Source organism: Microtus ochrogaster, unplaced genomic scaffold (genome assembly GCF_000317375.1).
Source record: "Microtus ochrogaster isolate Prairie Vole_2 unplaced genomic scaffold, MicOch1.0 UNK133, whole genome shotgun sequence".
In the NCBI taxonomy this organism is placed as follows: Eukaryota; Metazoa; Chordata; class Mammalia; order Rodentia; family Cricetidae; genus Microtus; species Microtus ochrogaster.
In genome coordinates, this window is record NW_004949231.1 from 1 (window position 1) to 19,052 (window position 19,052).

The following is a 19,052-nucleotide window of genomic DNA, read 5'->3' on the forward strand; positions in this document are numbered from 1 at the left end:
CTTGAGGACCTAAGTCTGCTACAGGCTGGTGCAGACAGGTTTAGAGGCACGAATGGGCACACCTCGCAGCACCACCAAGACCCCACAATCGTCAGCTCGTGCTGACAATTCATGTCATGCTTACCTTGGTCCTCTGGCCTTCTGCTGCAAGTCACCAACATCAGAGGACGACAGTGCGGGCGGCTCAGTCTGCTGCCATCAGATGTAGGCATAGCCTGGGGTGCTGGGCCATTCTCTCTGGCCTGTGGCCATGCGTGCCACAGATGCAGCACTGTCAAGATATAAAAGCACAGGCCCTCGTTACATTGGAAGCCATGACGCTGGCTCTGGGAGAGCTTGGGCTGGTGGGTCTCAGTAGGATGATCGGGCAACACGTGTTCTGCCAGCTCCCCTGCTCTGCCCAAACCCTCCAGCATGGTTTGCCAGATGGCTGACATCCACTGTTCAAGTCTCAGTGCTTGGCCTGTTCCTGGCTCCCTCCATGGCCGTGATCGTGATATTTGGCCTTCTCTGCAGCCACTAGACAAGTGTCTGTCAGCACAAATTATCCAGCTACTGCAAAACCAGCAATCACTCTCTTATCCCAAATAAATAAATACATAAAGAAATAAATATAAAAAGAAATATCCTTAGAGCCTGCTCTGAATAATGCCAGCTCTGAAACCAGCTCACTGCTTTCACTAATAGGCTACTCACACCTGGCAGTCTGAAGCTCAAGGCTCAGGACTCAGCTCTCTTTGGACATGTTCCCTGAACAAACCATGCCTCCTATTAATTGACCATTTCTGACAAAATGACAGTTTGGGCTACTGGCACCTGTAAACCTCTCTCTTGCTAATGCAAAGGGTCAAAGTGCACTAAGCCTTCCCCACAGGACTTCAGTGTAGGAGATGCTATGTAGACTAGCAAGGCAACACTTTCTTTTGATCTATGGTTCTCCCTTTGACCGTGTCTCTTTATCTTTCTGTCTCTTTCTCCGTTACCATCTCTGTCTCTATCTCCTCGGACACTGACGCCTCTGTCTGGTTGCTCCTCTCTGATGGTGTCTCTTCATGGGAAGCCGAGTTCGAGAATGCTTTAATTTGGACTGCACGCCTCAACAGTGCGTCAATGGATGCAACCTCCTGTGGTACTGAAATGGTGACCAGAAGAACCTGACATCTCCCAAGACACCTTGCAACACCCAAGCTTTCTGATTCCCTGGAAAGCAACCGTGCAAGCACAAGCAGCTTTGGCAGATGACACTGCTCCAAAGCAAGGGTCTCCAGGCAGCCTCGCTTGAAACACAAGCTCACACCCCAAGGACAATTTTGCCATGGGAGCCATGGCTGGATGCCAAACAGTCCCTTCAAAAAAAAAAGAGACCCTGGTGAAGAATGCTAAACACAAATCTGGACCGTCCTGGCTTTGAGATTGGCAAGAGCCAAGATAGGACCCCTAGTTTCATGGATCAGACAAAGGGACCTTCTCAAATTGGTCCTCCATCAGGAGCCATGCATGTGTGACCTTAGTGTCATGGCAAACAGCCTACCCCCCACCAAAGTCTTCCCAAATTCCAATTTTGGCACAGCTCAGCACACCTCTTTGAGGCACGTGTAGGAAAGTCTCCTGTTTCTGCCAGTGACTTCTTGCCAAGAGCCCCAAGGACGAGAACACATAGCTAGGTGAAATGTGAGACTGGAGTTGTGGGGCTATGTAATCCTTCATCCCCCTCAAAGTTTTGGTCTTTGCCCTATTAGAACTGGGGACACTCCTTGAGTACCTTGAGTGTACCCAACCACAGAATCGCTCTCTGTCTCCATCTATCCAGCTCCCCATTGGATTTCAAGCAACAGAAGAGACCACGGCCGGCAAGGCCTGAAGGAGCCACGTCCCAGGTCACATTCCCTGGGCAGCAGCTCACTTCACCTCAGAATCCCCTCAGCAGCTACTCTGTGGGGCTGCCACCAACTTCAAAGCTTCCTCAGAGGTCTCCCCCCTGGGCATGAACTTCCCAGTGACCGGGACAATGTTGAATGGACCTTCTTCCACCTGCTTCAGCTGCACAGACTGCCACTGTTTGAAAGGGCCCTCCTAGGAGCCACCACACCTAGCCACTCCCTCTCAGGATCTCAAGGAGGCAAAAGCAAGGAAAGATTCCCAGAAAGCCTCCAATATTCTGCCTAAACCTTGCCCAAGAACGTTAGCAGAACCCTGAGAGAACAAGGCCATCAGGAGGGAGTCAGGCCACTGCTGGAGGAGGGCAGGAGCAGGGGAGTGGTTGGCAAGCCCGTATGCTACTCCCAGAGGACCTGGGTGACCCAAGGTGCAGGACCTCAGTCTCGATGAGAGCGGTGGTACTGAGTTTTCACTCATTTTGTTCAGCTTTTCCAAGGAATGATTGACTGGGAATCATCATCGATCCAAGCACGCTGGAGTGGCCTGGCCCAGACACTTTCAGAGGTAGGTCTCCTCTCAAGCCAGGGTGGGTGTTGGGGAGTGCGAGAAGTGCCCAGACATCCCCCATCTGGGAAAGGGGGGTTGCAATGGGTCCCTGCATGGACGGCAGTAGCACCTTGAGGACCTAAGTCTGCTTCCGGTTAATGCAGACAGGTCTGGAGGCAGGAATGGGCACATCTTACAGCTCACCAAGACACGACATTCATGAGCATGTGATGGTAATTCATGCCAGGTTTACCTTGGACTTCTGGCCTTCTGATTCACAGTAGGATTTCAAGTGTCAACAGTGCATGGGTGTGGTTTCAAGCCTCTATCCTACTTCCCATGGACTTGGGTGACTCATTTTTTTTTTAGTTTTTCCTAGAATGTTTTTGTGAGAGTCATCTTCTCTTCGTTTATGTTGCAGTACCCTATAACAAAGATATTTTAGATATCTCGTTATCTTTATGTTGGTGATTCCAAAATCTATCCAGACAGGCCCCATCTGTTAACAGGAGGTTGCAATGATTCCCTGTATGGAATTCTGGGTCTCATGAGGTCCTAATTCTGCTATTGGTATAGCAGATCTTAGTGCTGGATTTGGCAGCCCTTGCCCCAGCACCATGACCAGAGAATGATTAGCATTTGGGTGCAATTCATCATGCCAGGCTTACCTTGGTTTGGCAATCTCCTGCAAGTCACCAACACCAAGCAATATCACTCCTGGAGATTCAGTCTTTTGCCTCAACTGTAGGCAAGGGATGTGTTTGTTGCTGGGCATTCCCTGTGCACTATGAGCTCACGTTCTACAGTTGCAACACTGTGTGGGCAAAATTCGTCTTGCCAGTGTTTCAGCAGGAATGATGCAATTGGCTCTGGGAGGGGTTGGTTTGATTGGTCTCAATGGGATGATCAGGTCACAAGTGCTCTTCAAGCCCTCCTTTCTGCCCAAAGTCTTTATCATGAGTTGACACATAAATCACAGTATGCCTCTGGGTATCAATCTTTTTCTTTTTCCTCTTCATGGCCTTGAAGATGATGTTTTTCCCTCTCTTAGGTCAATCAACAAATTTCTGGTTGGCCAACCCATCCAGGTACTGCAATACCAACAAGCAGTTTCTTCCTAAAATTCTGAAGAGCAGCTCTGAAAATGTCAATTTGATCACCATCCTACTAGTGTCACTAACTAGGGCAACCATACCTTGTTTCCTCAAGCTCAAAGGTTAGGACTGAACTCTGGCCATGTTCACTGTTCAAACCATGCCTCCTATTTCCTGACCAGGTCTGATAACCTGCTGCCAAAACTACTGGAAGCTGCAACCCACTGTCATGCTAAGGCTATGGGCCTGAGGTCAAATTGCACTAAGGTTTCCTCATAAGCCTTTACAACAAGAGATTTCATGCAGTCTAACACAACACCTTTCTAACTCTCTGTCTCTCAGTTTTGCCCTGTCTCTGTGTGCATCTGACTTTGTCTCTGAATGTCTGCCATTCATGACACTTTCTCTTCATGGGAAGCCTAAGTTCAAGACATATGTTCTGGGAACATGAGTACATGTGAGAAGCCAGTATAAATATTTCCCATCTTGGCCAACGTCTCCCAAGACAACTTGTAACATTCTAGTCTTATAGTTCCCTGAAATGCAACCTTGCAAGCAGAAGTTGCCATGGCAGACTCCCCGGCTCATGAGCAGGGGTCTCCCGTTAGTCTTGAACTGCAGCCTCTTACCCAAAGGTCAGTTTGTCCAATGGATCCCTAAGGCCACCAAATAGGCCTTACTTGAAGAATTACACCCTTTTGAAAACCAGTAAACACAATATGTGTCCTTTTAGCTTTGGGATTCATTTGAGTGAAAGACAGTCGTTAATTCAATCATGTTAGTAGATACACCAAAACTCAAGTATCAAGTGTACTTCTATGATATTTTTTGCCTTAGCCTTTATGACTCTGTTTTCTCTTGGTGTGCCATTAACACTAATAAACTTTTCAGGTGTCTCTGTCGCTTTCTGGCTCTCCTCCCTGAATGTTTTTGACCATTTTCTTCTGAACTCCAGTTGGTCTCCACAGAATATGATCCTGAGAAGGTTTGTGAGAGCAGATTTCTAATTATAGAGGGACAATTGCACTCTGGTGGTATAGTCCCTGTCAGATCTGACTCTCTGATGTAGAACTCACCTACTTTCTCCCTAGTCAGTGGTGACTTTATTTCTAAAGTTTCTTGCGGGAAAGTTTGGCTTTATCCAGGTTGGGCTAGTCCCGTTTCCCTTCCTAATCTCATTGCTACCATCTGCCCCTCTCTGCAGTCCCACAAGTCCCAATCTGTCCCAATGAGACACTCCAACAAGGATATCCTGAATGTTCCGAATTCCCTCCAAAAATATTCACTTTTATTCTAGCTTCAAAACTGTGTGGCAGAATCTCAACCTGGTACACATTTCTTCTTCCTTCCCAGAAATGTGCCACATATTTTCTAAGTCAATGGGAAACAACTTTACTTTCTCTTTTCTCTGTCTCTTTGCTCCTCTCTGTCTCTTTCTGTATTTCTCTACACTTATCCTCCTATCACTGAGCACTTCTTTCCCTAGCCACCAAACTGCAGACAAAGCATGCATGGAGCCAAGGTATTGTCACAATCTAACTCCCTCAGAAAGTAAATGGCCCTTGTATTTGCATATCCAGGACTCTCACACCTTTTACTTGTTAGCTTCTTGTTTGAAACCATTTGGACAGTCCTGAGATACCCAGGGAACTAAAAAAAAAAAAAAAAAATAGCCCTCCTGTATAAAAAATGATAACGAACCTGACAAAGAAATCAGAGAAATATCACTCTTCAGAATAGCCACAAACAACATAAAATATCTTAGGATAACATTAACTAAAGAAATAAAAGGCCTGTTTGACAAGAACTTTAAGTCTGAAGAAAAACATTGAAAAAGATACCAGAAAATGAAAAGATTTCCCACGTTCTTGGATAGATAGAATCAACATAATGTCAATTCTACCAAAAGCAGTCTATAGATTTAATGCAATGCTCATCAATATTCCAACATAATCCTTTACAGAGTGTCAAAGAACAATACTCAACTTCATATGGGGAAAAAAACCCAGGAGAGACAAGACAAATCTGCACAATAAAGGAACTTTTGAAAACATCACAAACCCTGATGTCAAGCTCTATTATAGAGCTACAGTAATGAAAACAACTTGATATCAGCATAAAAACAGACAGGTTGACCAATGGACTCAAATTGAAGACCCAGATATTAATTCACACACCTATGAACACCTGATTTTTGGCAAAGAAGGTAAAATTATGCAGTTGAAAGAAGAATGCATCGTCAACAAATGGGGCTGGCATAAATGGATATCAACATGTAGGAGAATGAAAATAGATCTATATCTATCCCCATGCACAAAACTCAAATCCAAATGGATTAACAACCTTTATATAAATTTGACAATATTGAACTTGAGAGAAGAAAAAGTGGGAAGTTGCTTTCAATGCATGGGCACAAAAGACCACTTCCTACATATAACCCTAGTAGCACAGACACTGAGGGCAACAATCAATAAATGGGACCTCCTGAAACTGAGAAGTTTCTATAAAGCAAAGGACATAGTCAATAAAACAAAAAGGCAGCCTAGTGAATGGGAAAAGGCCTTCACCAACCTCACAATAGACAGAGATCTAATCTCCAAATTATTTAAAGAACTCAGGAAATTAGACATCAAAATCTCAAATAATCCAATTAAAAATGTGGTACAGACCTAAACAGAGAATTCTCAACAGAAGAATCTCAAATAGTCAAAAAACACTTAAGAAAATGTTCAACATCATTAATCATCAAGTAATGCAAATCAAAACAACCTGAGATACTATCTTACACCAGTCAGAATGGCTAAGCTCAAAAACACCAATGATAGCTTATGCTGGAGAGGATGTGGAGTAAGGGGAACACTTCTCCATTACTGGTGGGAAGGCAAACTTTTACAGCCACTTTGGAAATCAGTATGGGAGTTTCTCAGAAAACTGGGAATCAGGTAGCTTTGGAACAGCAATATCACTCTTGGCCATATATCCAAAGGATGCTCAATCATATTACAAGGACATTTGTTCAATTATGTTTATAGCAGCATTATTTATAATAGACAGAACCCAGGAACAACCTAGATGCCCCTCAACTGAAGAATGGATAAAGAAAATACAGTACATTTACATAGTGGGGTACTACTTAGCAGTAAAAAACAATGACATCTTGAGATTTGCATGCAAATGGGTGGAACAAAAACAATCCACCCTGTATGAGGTAACCCAGACCCAGAAAGATGGACGTGGTATGTACTCACTCATAAGTGGATACTAGCTATAAAGCAAATGATAGCAAGCCTATAGTTCATAATCCTAGAGAAACTAAGTAACAAGGTGAACCCTAATGGAAACATAATATAGATCCACCCAGAAAGGTGAAATAAATAAGATTGCCTGACAAAATTGGAGCATAGGGGAGGGGTAGAAGAAAGGGAAGAAGAGGAGGAGGATGGGAGAAGAGAAGGGACAGGAGAACTTGAAGGAACAGGATAGACTAGATGGAGGAAGGACAGAGATGAGAGCAAGTAAAGAGATATTTTGATTGAGGGAGTCATTATGGGGCTAGCAAGAAACCTGGCTCTAGAGAAATCCCCAGAAATCCACAAGACCCTATGCAATAGAGGAGAGGGTGCCTGAACTGGACTTGCCCTGTAGGAAGATTGATGACTATCTTACATGTCACCATAGAACCTTCACCCAGCAACTGATGGAAACAGAGGCAGAGACCCATGGTGGAGCACTGGACTGAGTTCCCAAGGTCCAGTTGAAGAGTGGGAAGATGAGAATATGAACAAAGAGGTCATGACCATGATGGGTACACTGACTGAAACAGTCTACCTGAGATAATAGGAGCTCACCAACACCAGCTAGAATGGGAAGGAACAAGCATAGGGCCAAGCTAGACTCTATGAATGTGGATGACATTTGTATGGCTAGAGAAAACTGTGGGGCCACTGGTAGTGGCACCAGGACTTATCCCCACTGCTTGTACTGGCTTTTTGGAAACCATTTTTTTTTTGGATGGATACCTTGCTCAGCCTAGATATAGTAGAGAGAGCCTTGGGCCTTCCCCAAAGCAATGTGCCTCACCCTCTCTGAGGAGTAGATGGGGGTGGGGTTGGGATGGAGGTAGAGGGAATGGGAGGGGGGAGGGAGTGTAACTGGGATGGGTATAGAAAATATAAGAAAATAGTTTGTTTTCTTTTTTAAAAAAATAAAGTGAAATATATTTAAAATGTTATTCTGTGTGTGTGCATATGTGTATGTGTATGTGTATGTGTGTGTGTGTTTGTGACAAACCAGACTCAGGTTGTCTGTCTTGGTAACAAGTCGCTTTATCTATACTAAACCATCTCATTGGTGCTCTTTTTATACAAAAATACAATAATTAAGGTGTTTTAAATAAATACATATACTTAGGATTTAGAAAATTACATAAATAACAATCATATACCCATTTAAATATAAGAACAAAATAATGACCAGAAATCACTATGGATATTTTTAAATATCACTGCTATAAGATTAATTTATTGGCCACAACAAAAATATATATGCATATAACATTTGATATGAAGAAATACATCATTGCTTCAGACATAACTGGTACTCAGCAACAAATGAACTTTTCAAACTGGGATTTTTATCAGTTAATTTGATACATTTTCATAATGCCTGAACATATTCCAATTAGATAAATGAACTATGATTAATGACAAGTAAGCAAATAATTACAAGCATAATTATTGGTTACAATGAATATTTACTATTACATAAATTTTACACTTCTAATTACAGGCTATAAGTAATTATCTAAAAATGAAATTGGTGAGCAAAATGTGCTAATTTTCATCATATATGTCTACCATAATTAACATTTTAAACATCAGGAATTTAAATTGTTTCAAATTTCATTTCTAAGTATTTCTGGGAATCTGATAGGTGAAAGGGGAAAATCATTTCTTAACATGTCCTCTATACTTCGGATTCAATTTTTTTCAATGTTAATCATTTAGTAATAAAGACTGGCTTAATTGAATGTATTTTATGTTTGTGGCCATCCATTACACTTCCTTTATGAACAATTCATGTGCTTTTCCACTTACTCACGATGCTTTGTTTCCCAATTGATTTAGGTGAGCCTTTCAGAAAATATATACACCAAGTATACTTTGAATAAGTAACTGAAGGCAAAATAAGAATTAGTTACAAGTTAATTTGAAGTTAATACATTCTCGATTCAAGATTCTTTCTTTCTCTCCTATTCTAGCCTTTAGAGCCAGACAACACAGAGATGAAGAAATTTAAAAAATAAAATATAAATAGATAAATATGATCCATATGCTACATACATTATTGACTCTAATTTTAAATGGCTAAACCAATTTTATCTGTAGTAATTTTGCTATAATCAATGTGCTTTAGTCACTCTTTAAGGGACACAGGTGAAACCAATGATGCTGAGAAATAATACTTATATATTAATTTGATTAATAGTTTAAAGAAAAGAAGCTAATGCCCACTAAAGTAAGAAACATGTAGTAATTGCATTTATGAAAGCTAATTTAGCAGCTATAACTAAAGGCAGGCTTTTACTTGTACAGTTTCCTGCATTATGCTAACTAGGTGCATGGTAGTATGCATCATCAAATGTGTTATTCTTACAAGTGAGACCTGCCTGATAAAGGAACTGAAGAAGGTTCTTATAAAAATAAAATGAAGAAGAGATTCTCATATATTTCACCATGAGGTTGAATTAATACCATTTTTAGGTTCTAACTTATTCAATACTCTAGAAAATGATTAGTAGATATCTGGCCTCAGGCTACAGATGAAAATAAAATTTTATTTAAACAGTTATGACATGCTACATAATAAGGCTAAGTGATGATGGCACACACCTTTGACCCCATCACCTGGGAGGCAGAGGCAAATGGATCTCTGTGAGTTTGCGACCACCTTGGTCTAAAGAACTAGTTCCAGGACAGCGTAAAAAAATCCTGCTTTGAAATAATATAAATAAATAAATAAATAAATAAATATAAATAAAATACTATACAATGACTATCACTGCTTTCCCAGTACAAAAGAAGCTAGTTTAGTAAGTATAAATCTTTATAACCTAAAATGTTAAAACTGAATGTGAAGGACGTTTATTCAGGATGATTAGAAGTTCAAAGTCACCCATAGCTCACAGTGGATTTGAACCTGTCCTGAGATACAGGAGACCGTGATTCAAAATAACTCTATCGTTACAAATGAACCTCTTTCTGGTCTGGCTTAAGAAATTCTCAAGCATAACTCAATGTAATTAAAACTGTGCGTGAATATGTGAAAGTGTGATAGGTATGGATAGCAAGGCAACTCTAGTTTGATTTAAATAGTCTACACATATTAATATGGTGTTTTAGTGCCTGCTGGCATGTGGTAACGGCCCATAGTTCCCGAGCTTTATTCTAAGTCATGATCACATAGACACTGTTGTCAGTGTCAGCTAACCTTGGAAAAATGGCTTTGCACTTCTTCCTTTAATGTCTTTTACTAATATTTTGAGATTATAGTATAATTACATCATTTACTCCTTCCTTTCAAAGGTCTTTCCACAAACCTCCTTTGCTATTTTCAATATTCATAAACTCTTTTGTCATTCATTGTTGTTATACATACATACAATCCTCTGAAATACTTAAGGTTTTGTTTTTTGTTTATGGTTGTTTTGTTGGTTTTTATTTTATGTTTGCTTATTTTGTTTCATTTGATTTGGGTTTTTTCAAGACAGGTTTTCTTTGTGCAATGCCGGTTGCCCTGGAAATTACATTGTAGATCAGGTTGGCCATGAACTCAGAGATCTGCCTGCCTCTGAGTTGCAAGTGCTGGAATGAAAGGCATATGCCACAACCACTTGCAGACAGGCAGACACATATTTTCAAGGATAAATTCTAAAATATAACAGTAACTCTAAGAAGACTAATTTAGGCTGTTTCTAGTATGGACACCTTTGTCTTCACAGTTGCATGTTTGATTCAAATATTTATTAATTGGAATTTATACTAAAAATGATATAAATACAATTGCTATAACTTAGAAATAGTATATACATTATAATCTCCCGTTTCTATATTATGTTAACAGAAGCAGACAAGTGAGGGTATTACAACAGAGGTGAAAAGAACACCTTAAATAAAAAGAAAGATGCGTACCATCTAAAACCTCACTTACAATCATCCGCTATACCAACAACTCAGACCCAGATATTATGACATTGACTTTCTGTTCTCCACGAAGTCCACATAAGCATGGACTCATGTCCAAGGATCATCATCAACCACCAAGAAATTCATCACCCAAACGATACGAAGAAAAAAATCACATGAAGGAACACAATGTGAATGAGGATTTTGCAATATAAAGTATACTAGAAAGTCTTAAGCTGGAGGAAAATGTCATCATGATGAACATAATTATTCAAATATTTTTAGAGTTTCAATCAATATCAACAGAGTTCTAAAAGCAGAAATTCCTATTAAAGTGCTATACAAACGCTAACCATAACCCTATGTTCACCTTTCAACAGTCAACTAAAAAAGGAATATTGGAAGAAAAGAGAGATGGTTTGTGTCCTTACTTGTAATCCTCATATTTGGAGGCAGAGGCAGGCAGATCTTTGTGAGTTTCATGTCAGCGTGATCTACACAGAGAGTTCCAAGTCAGCCAGATCTACACAGTGAAATACAGTCCTCCAAAAACAAAAATAAACCAATAATAAATAAAACTAAACATAATTATACCAAATAAATAAATAAGTAAAATTTAGAGGCGAGCATGGTGATGCAAATTTGTAACCCAGCAGTTGGGAAGAAGAATCTGGACTTTCCAGTTGGCTACAGACAGGGTCGGTGTGTATTCAAAAAGAGAGAGAGGCAGAGTGTGAGAGACAGTAAAGATGAGTTAAATAACTTGAAATGCTGCAATGCATTAGGTTTTCCCAGAAATGATGAGTGAATATTTAAGTAAATGTACAAATTGGAAAATGTTAGAACAAATACTAAAGTTTTGAGTAAGACCCGATTTCCAAAACTAGCCATTCAAATTTCTCAAAACCGTTGTAAAAGTTAGCATCAGTGGAAGCAGCGATACCCTTCCACATCCGTCAAATAGTTCTTAACATCCCCGAAACATTTCCCTGACCATACTAACACATCTGAAGGAAAACCCAACTCTCCTCTGTGATGACACACTCAATTCTCTGAAAAGGTTTAGATGAGTCATAAGACAGAATTGTAAATGAATAAGAACTATACAACAGTTCACTAAATAATAAAAAAAAATATTCCAGAGAAACAATCATCACATCTTACATGTTCTTTGTGACTTTGTCAATTGTTTGTAATTAATTACTACATACCTTAAGTTACACTGCATTTCTGTCAAAATCAAAGTCTGTATTACAGCATTGTTCACAAGCTATTTGCACTCTGCCTTGCACAATTGTGTTTATTTAATAAACTTTAACTAAACTCTTTTCTTTGGAAGTTGTAAGGTTAGGGAGCAGTAAGAAAATAAGCCATGTCAAGTAGAAGCTCATTGTATTCATTTTGGGTAATGGGTAAAATACTAGACATACAGTGAACACAGATGTTTAAAATTTTAAATAAGCAGTGAAAATAAAGACAACTAAAAACAGACAGACATTTGTGTTAAGGCATCTAGATCTTACCTGTATTACATATCTGACTGCCATTCAACAGATCTCACCCAAATACACCACTCCAGTAAAATGACCCGAAACCAGAACTTCTACACTAGATATAGGAAGGATATGCATAGTATCCCATAAAATATTATTAATAAAGATACTCATGAATAAGCAGGAATAATTTTGATAAATCTGCTCCTGCTCAAAATAACTGAAAGCATTAAAATTTTCAAAGATAATAACATCAGGAAAAATGTTAATTTTAATCAGAATAGTTTATGAGAAGGCAATAGACAATGGAGAAAAGTAGGTATCACTCTACTAATTTGGTCATATTCTACTTCTTTCTAGTATCTTCAAAATCTCCAATAGAAAACCATTTCTTATATTTTGGAAAAAACAAAAACTCTTTGCCTTTGTCATATGGTATCTAAAATTTTTAAACTTCTGTTTTCTAATTTTTTAAGCCAAATTCTCTAGATTCAGAGGACCCAGGTGTTCTGGAACTTATTGTGTTGAACAGGCTGGCCTCAATTTCACAGAGATCTGCCTGCCTCTGGAGTGCTGGCACTAAAGGTGTGTGCCATGATATCCAGTTAAACATATTCCAATCTGTCATAAATCAGTAGATGTTTCTTTAGTACTATTTGAATTCCAGGACTAAATAAGCAAACTGGTTCACAAGAATGAAAACAAAGGTTTTTTTTTTTTTTTTTTTTTTTTCAGGAAATGCCCTTGGTGCATGAGATCAGTAAGTTTAAAAACTTAATTCAGGGCTGAAGAGATGCGTCAGTGAGTGAGAGAATAGATGCCTCTTGTAGAGGACCTGATATCAGTTCTTCATGCCCTTGTTGGCTCGTTCAGAGCTAGCTACCTGTACTTCAGCTTCAGGGGACTCAATACACTCTTCTTGTCTATATAGGTACCTTCAGTCACACCTACATTCCCGCACATAGACACACATATATATATAAACACAATTAAAAATACAAGTAAGATCAAAGACAGAAATAAACACATAGCATTAAGTGATGGATGAATGGTTTATCTGAAGTTAAGCATGGAGGTTGAAACAGCACTCACTTCCAAAGCATTGTTTTTTGATACTGCATTGTCTTCCCAATGTGCTGTGCATAGCCTCACTACAAAGTATTCTTAGAAAAAAAATAAAATATAGACGTATAAATCAGGCTAGAATAACAGCTTTGTTAGAAAACAAATAGCAAAGGGAAAAGGATAAAAGGCAGAACATGTGGGTTCGTTTTTCCAGGTTGAAATGACTACTATATCTGCCATTAGGAGCTCATAATTTTTAGACTTTAAAAAATAAACTATAAAAAGATTTTAAAAAACAAAAAAGAGAGGTCAGACACACAAATCATATATTGCATGGTATGAATCTTGATATATTGAAAAATAGCCACTCATTCCTAAGTCACAAAAAGGGACCGACACACTACCATTTCTTTCTGGACACACGTGTGTGCTCACCACTTTCCTGACTCAGCTAGCAAGAATGTCTCCCACACTCTTATTTCCTTCTAACTCTAATTTTGGTATGATTATTTACATTTATATTTTTTGACAGTACATTAAAAAGGTTACAGAGTTGACTTCTGTAAATTCAAAGGTAACCAGCCTCAAATAGTCAATTCCAGACAGTCAGGGCTATATAGTAAGACCAACCATCAACAAAACAAAACATAACAAAACCAAAAAGCAGAAACAGCACAAATAAATGACTTAATGACATAGTTCAAGAATTTGGAAATAGAAGAAAAAAACAAACATAAATTTAGTGGATTGCAAGAAATAATAAAAGAGCAGAAATTAATTAAATAGAATAAAGTATAAGGAACCAATGAATCTATGAGCCGATACTTTGAAAAGACCGGCAAATTTGATGGACTCTTTTCCAAATGAAGCAAAAGAAGAAAAGTAAAGATTCAAATAACTGGAATCAAAGATGAACAAGGAAGGATAACAAGCACCAAAGAAATTTAGAATACTATAAGAGAACACTTGAAAAACACATGGTATCCACAAGGATGATCCCGACGAAGATGCCCAGCAATAGTGGAGAGGGGGCCTAAACGGCCTTCTCCTATTATTGGATTAGTGACTACTCTAGTTGTCATCATAGAACCAATGTTCAGTAACTAATGGAAGCAGATGCACTGACCCACAGCCAAGCACTGAGCTGAACTCCTGAAACTTATTTGAAGAGAGAGAGGAGTGATTATATGAGCAAGGGGGGGTTAAGATCATGATTGGGAAACTCACAGAGACAGCTGACCCAGGCTAGTGGGAGCTCATGGACTCTGTGCTGACACCTAGGGATCCTGCAAAGACCGAACTAAGCTCTCTAAATGTGGGTGACAGTTATATGTCTTAATCTGTCGGGGGGGGGCTGGCTGGCAATGAGACTACATCTTATTTTGGGTTCATGAACTGGCTTTTTGATATCCATTCCCTATTGCAGGATACCTTGCTCAGAGTTGATATGGGGGTGGGGAGTAGAGGCTTGGTCCTGCCTCAACCTGGTATACCGGGCTGTGTTGACTCCCCAAGTGAGGCCTTACTTCCTTTGAGGAGTGGATGGCGGAGGTGGGGTAGGAGAAATGGAAGGAGAGGGAACTGGGGCTAGTGTGTAAAATTTAAAAAAAATTTAAATAGAAAAATAAAAACAGCAGAACAAAAAACCCCATATGTTTTATTATGTTAGAAACTCTATAACAATTGGGTGAATTTCTAGATGTCTCCAAACCACCAAAGTTAAGCTAAGAAGAGATAAATAGGTTAAGAAACTGAAAATAAACAAGGAGATAGAATAGTAATGGCTGGGCAATGGGCATACACACCTTTAATCCCAGCACTCCAGAAGCAGAGACAGATGGATCTCTGTGAATTCTAGGCTAGCCTGGTCTACAAAGAGTGCTCCATTGACAGCCAAGGCTGCTCAGAGAAACCAAAAAAGAACAAAAACTGAAACAAGCAAAACAAACAAACAAAACCAACTAAATAAAAAAAAATAAACAGTCGCAAAAAACCTTCTAATTTAAAGAAATGTCCCAACTAGGTATGGTGATGTAAGCCTCTAAATCCAGCAATATAGAAGCAGAGCATGCTCAGTGGAGCTCTGTGAGTACAAAGTACAAGGGCAGTCTGATCTACATACGGAGATCTTGTCTCAAAACAACATATATATCTATAATTTATATCTATAATTTTATAATTTATAAATTATAAATTTTAAATCTATAAATTTATAATTTATATATATAATTAGTTTGATCAATTTTACTTGTTTATTTTTATAATTCAGTTAATTTAAAAATTAGTTTTATGATATAATTAATATAATAATATAATTAGCATAATACAATGCAATATGATAAAGCAAAACTAACACATCAGAGTTCTTATATTTTAAGTCAGGTTTGAAGGAACACACACACACACTTTTATAATGTACATGCAGGAAAATATTGGACAATTAGGAGATCATATCTGCAGCTAATATGTAGCTCAGAGAACTACATGGCATAAATAAGCAGAAATAAGATGAGAGGAACAGGAAGGAAAAAAAAAGGAAATGATGCATGAGAGGAAAGCAGAGAGGAAGACTAGATAAAGAGCATACAGCCCCAAAATTTTATCAAAATAAAAGAGAAAGAAAAAACTCATTACCATAGTATATACTCAAGGGATTTAGGAGGAAGTGGAAAATTTGGAGACATTTGAAGTTTTTTTTTACATCTAAAAATGTACTTATTTTTGTAAGATCTTGGCCACTTCACATTTAAAGTAGGCTTAGGTTTTAAAAACATGATTTCACTGATTAGATTGACTATGATTTAAATGTTTTTGAAACATAGTAAACACATTTATGAAAATTAGCACTTTCATGACACCACTTCTCTGGCTTAGCCCGGATAACCTTTAAGAGCAATTTCACAACATTGACAGAAACCATAGATGATGATATAATATTTTCACACCTAGAAAATCATTACGAACCCAAATATATTTTCATAGTGATATAATTATGTACAATCTCATCAACAATATCACATGTAGAGCAAAGCATGTTTTTGTAAACTTAAACTACTAGTTTGGAAATACCTCTGTGCTATATTAAAAAAGAAAGTTTAAAAACATTAATACAAAGATCATACATCTACAAATGCCACATACAATTTACATAAACATAATAAAGCTACTAACTACTATATATATATTATGAAGGCTTAACTCATCACGGCTAGAAGATCAAGAATGAACGACCAGAGAATGCCTTAATCATTGTTGATGGTGATATTTCAATGTACTAAAACACCTAGCTTTAAAAATTGCAAAAAAAAATATGAAGGGCCAAGTACCAAAAGCCTTAAGTATTTCATTCAACAACTATATATTTGAACATGTATCTCAGTGCTTCTCAATCTTCCTAATAATGTGACCCTTTAATGCAGTTACTCATGCTATGGTAACTTCCCAATCATAAAATTATTTTTTGTTGCTAATTCATATCTGCAATTTGGCTACTGTTACGAATTGTAATATAAATCCCTGTTATCAATAGTCTTAGGTGACCCCTGTTAAATGAATGTTGAATACCAAATGGGTCACAAGCCACAGCTTGAGACCCGCTGATGGAGACGATTCAGAATCGAGTACAAGCAAAAGCATTGTGTATCTTCTGTTTCAAAATCTATCAAAGAGCCTCTGGATGAACCATACAGTACACCAAGTGATCAAAAATCATCTGCTAGCGTTCAAATCTGGCCCCAGGTTTGTGCACCACAACTATTTACCAGGGTGCAGTTTAAGAATTAGCCCTGGGTACTATTATACCACAAGAACAGATTCCTGTTCTCTGTTATATTCTTTCCCACCTGGCTTCCAGAGATATACATCGGGGCTTTGATGGAAATCTCTTTTTCCAGGGAGACATCTTACTGGCTCCTATTAAACAATTAGTAAATAATCTTAAAATATCTGGGGGTTGAGCAATCATGGCTCACCTCTAACTCCAGCTTTAGGGGGACTGCATTCATTTCTGACCCCTGCAGATACCTAACATGAACATACTCACATGAAGACATACATGCACACACACTTTAAAAACTCTTGGCAAGTGTCCTTACACTTAACAACTATTAAAAGATATTGAGAGATGCAGATAGTAATTCCCCAATGAACAGCATGACTTATGGTCTAGAAGCAAATAACTAATACTTTTTTTTTAAAGTCCTGTATATTAACTTCACTTAGGTTAAGCAGGAACAAGTGTAATAATGCAAATGTCTTTGATACAGTGACCTAAAAGGACGGGTGATACCGATAAAATGATGATGCCACACATTCTACAAGATAGCAGCCCCATGTGTCACCTCATCAGTGCAAGGCTTGCATTTCTCTACATATTCATAGTTTCAATGGCATTGACGTCTGCAGTTGGGGTATTGAAGAAAAGGCAAACCACAGAAACTTGTACTTCTGCCCCAGACAGAGGTCATTAATGTCAGTAAAGCAGCAGCTAGAGGACCTTCTCTAGAGAACACAGTATGTAAGAGAATCTTCTTGGGGCCTGCCTAAAATCTGCATTTCTTGTTTAAAGGAGGAGGAAATCGTCTCACAAATGATAACAAAACTGGTGTGCAGGGAAACTCAATTACTCTGAAAACCTTGTTACCATCTGAAGTATCATAAAAAAAATCTGTGCACATTAATTGTACAATCCCCACACAAAAGTCTCTTCTGCTCAAAAAGTGAAATATGAATGAGAAAATAGGTAACATACAATATGAGAATACAAGATGTACTGAAAGCAAAAGAACTGAACATTCCAGTCAGTTACTTGCCCAAAGCAGGTCGTTTCTATTCCATTGAAGTCTCCTGTGCAAGTTGTGAGATGATAAGGGACTCCAAAAACAATCAATTTAATAACTGTACTTGGGAGATCCTGTAGACAAAGCCTTTTCAGAAGGTATTTTTGGTGTGTTTGTCAAGATGGTCACCACCTGGGGAAGCACAAAAATGTATATTTTAAGTAAAATGAATAACAGGTTATGTGGTTTCCAGCAGATAGAAATCATTCTCAAAGAGTTTTTAAGAGAACTCCATAAAAACAGCTTCTAATTCTGAAGGCAATAAAAAGTACTCCATAAAAAATGATTGTTATCAGGGCTAGAGAGATGGATGATTCAGAAGTTCACAGCACTGACTGCTCTTCCAAGAAAAGTCCAGAGTTCAATTCCCTGCAACCACAGGTTGGCTCATGACCATCTATAATGGGATCTGGTGACCTCTTCTGGCATGCCTGTGTACATGCAGGCAAAAACTACCTAATAAATAAACCTAGCCGGGCAGTGGTGGCGCACGCCTTTAATCCCAGCACTCGGGAGGCAGAGGCAGGCGGATCTCTGTGAGTTCGAGACCAGGCTGGTCTACAATAGCTAGTTCCAGGACAGGCTCCAAAGCCACAGAGAAACCCTGTCTCGAAAAAAACCAAAAAAAAAATGATTATTTTCATTTCTTTTTTTATTTCTTATTATAAATAGTTTCTATACTATTTAATCAATTTTTATTTTTTGGACCTAACATTTCCTATATAAGTTCTTAGTTAGCAACTAGTGGGTTAAAATATGTACTATAGTTTGCAAGAAACACAGCTCAACCACAAAGACAGGCATCTACTCAGAGTAAAAGGTTGGGAAAAGGTGTTTCAAGCAATCGGTCCTAAGAAAAAAGCAGGTGTGGCCATTCTAATTTCTAACAAAACTGACTTCAAACTAAAATCAATCAGAAGAGATCGAGATGGACACTTTATACTCATAACAGGA

At 38.5% G+C, this 19,052-nt stretch overlaps 2 long non-coding RNA genes and 1 other non-coding gene across 4 annotated transcripts in view; all 3 read right to left on the reverse strand.

Annotated features, from left to right (window-relative positions):
- Positions 1 to 6: 6 nt before the first annotated feature.
- LOC113455813 lies at positions 7 to 5,154 on the reverse strand. Its single transcript, XR_003376769.1, has 3 exons — positions 3,093 to 5,154; positions 2,678 to 2,849; positions 7 to 271 (listed from the first exon to the last, which is right to left on the reverse strand). It is a non-coding gene; the product is annotated as an uncharacterized LOC113455813 (long non-coding RNA).
- Positions 2,311 to 2,404, reverse strand: LOC113455814. The gene has a single exon (XR_003376770.1). It is a non-coding gene; the product is annotated as a small nucleolar RNA SNORD116 (small nucleolar RNA).
- A 10,390-nt stretch (positions 5,155 to 15,544) lies between the features above and the next one.
- LOC102001544 overlaps positions 15,545 to 19,052 on the reverse strand; it is a 20,893-nt gene continuing 17,385 nt past the window's right edge. For both annotated transcript variants that reach the window (XR_001229538.2, XR_258957.3), the window contains one exon: positions 15,545 to 18,230. This is a non-coding gene — a long non-coding RNA (uncharacterized LOC102001544). The remainder of the gene's footprint in view (positions 18,231 to 19,052) is intronic.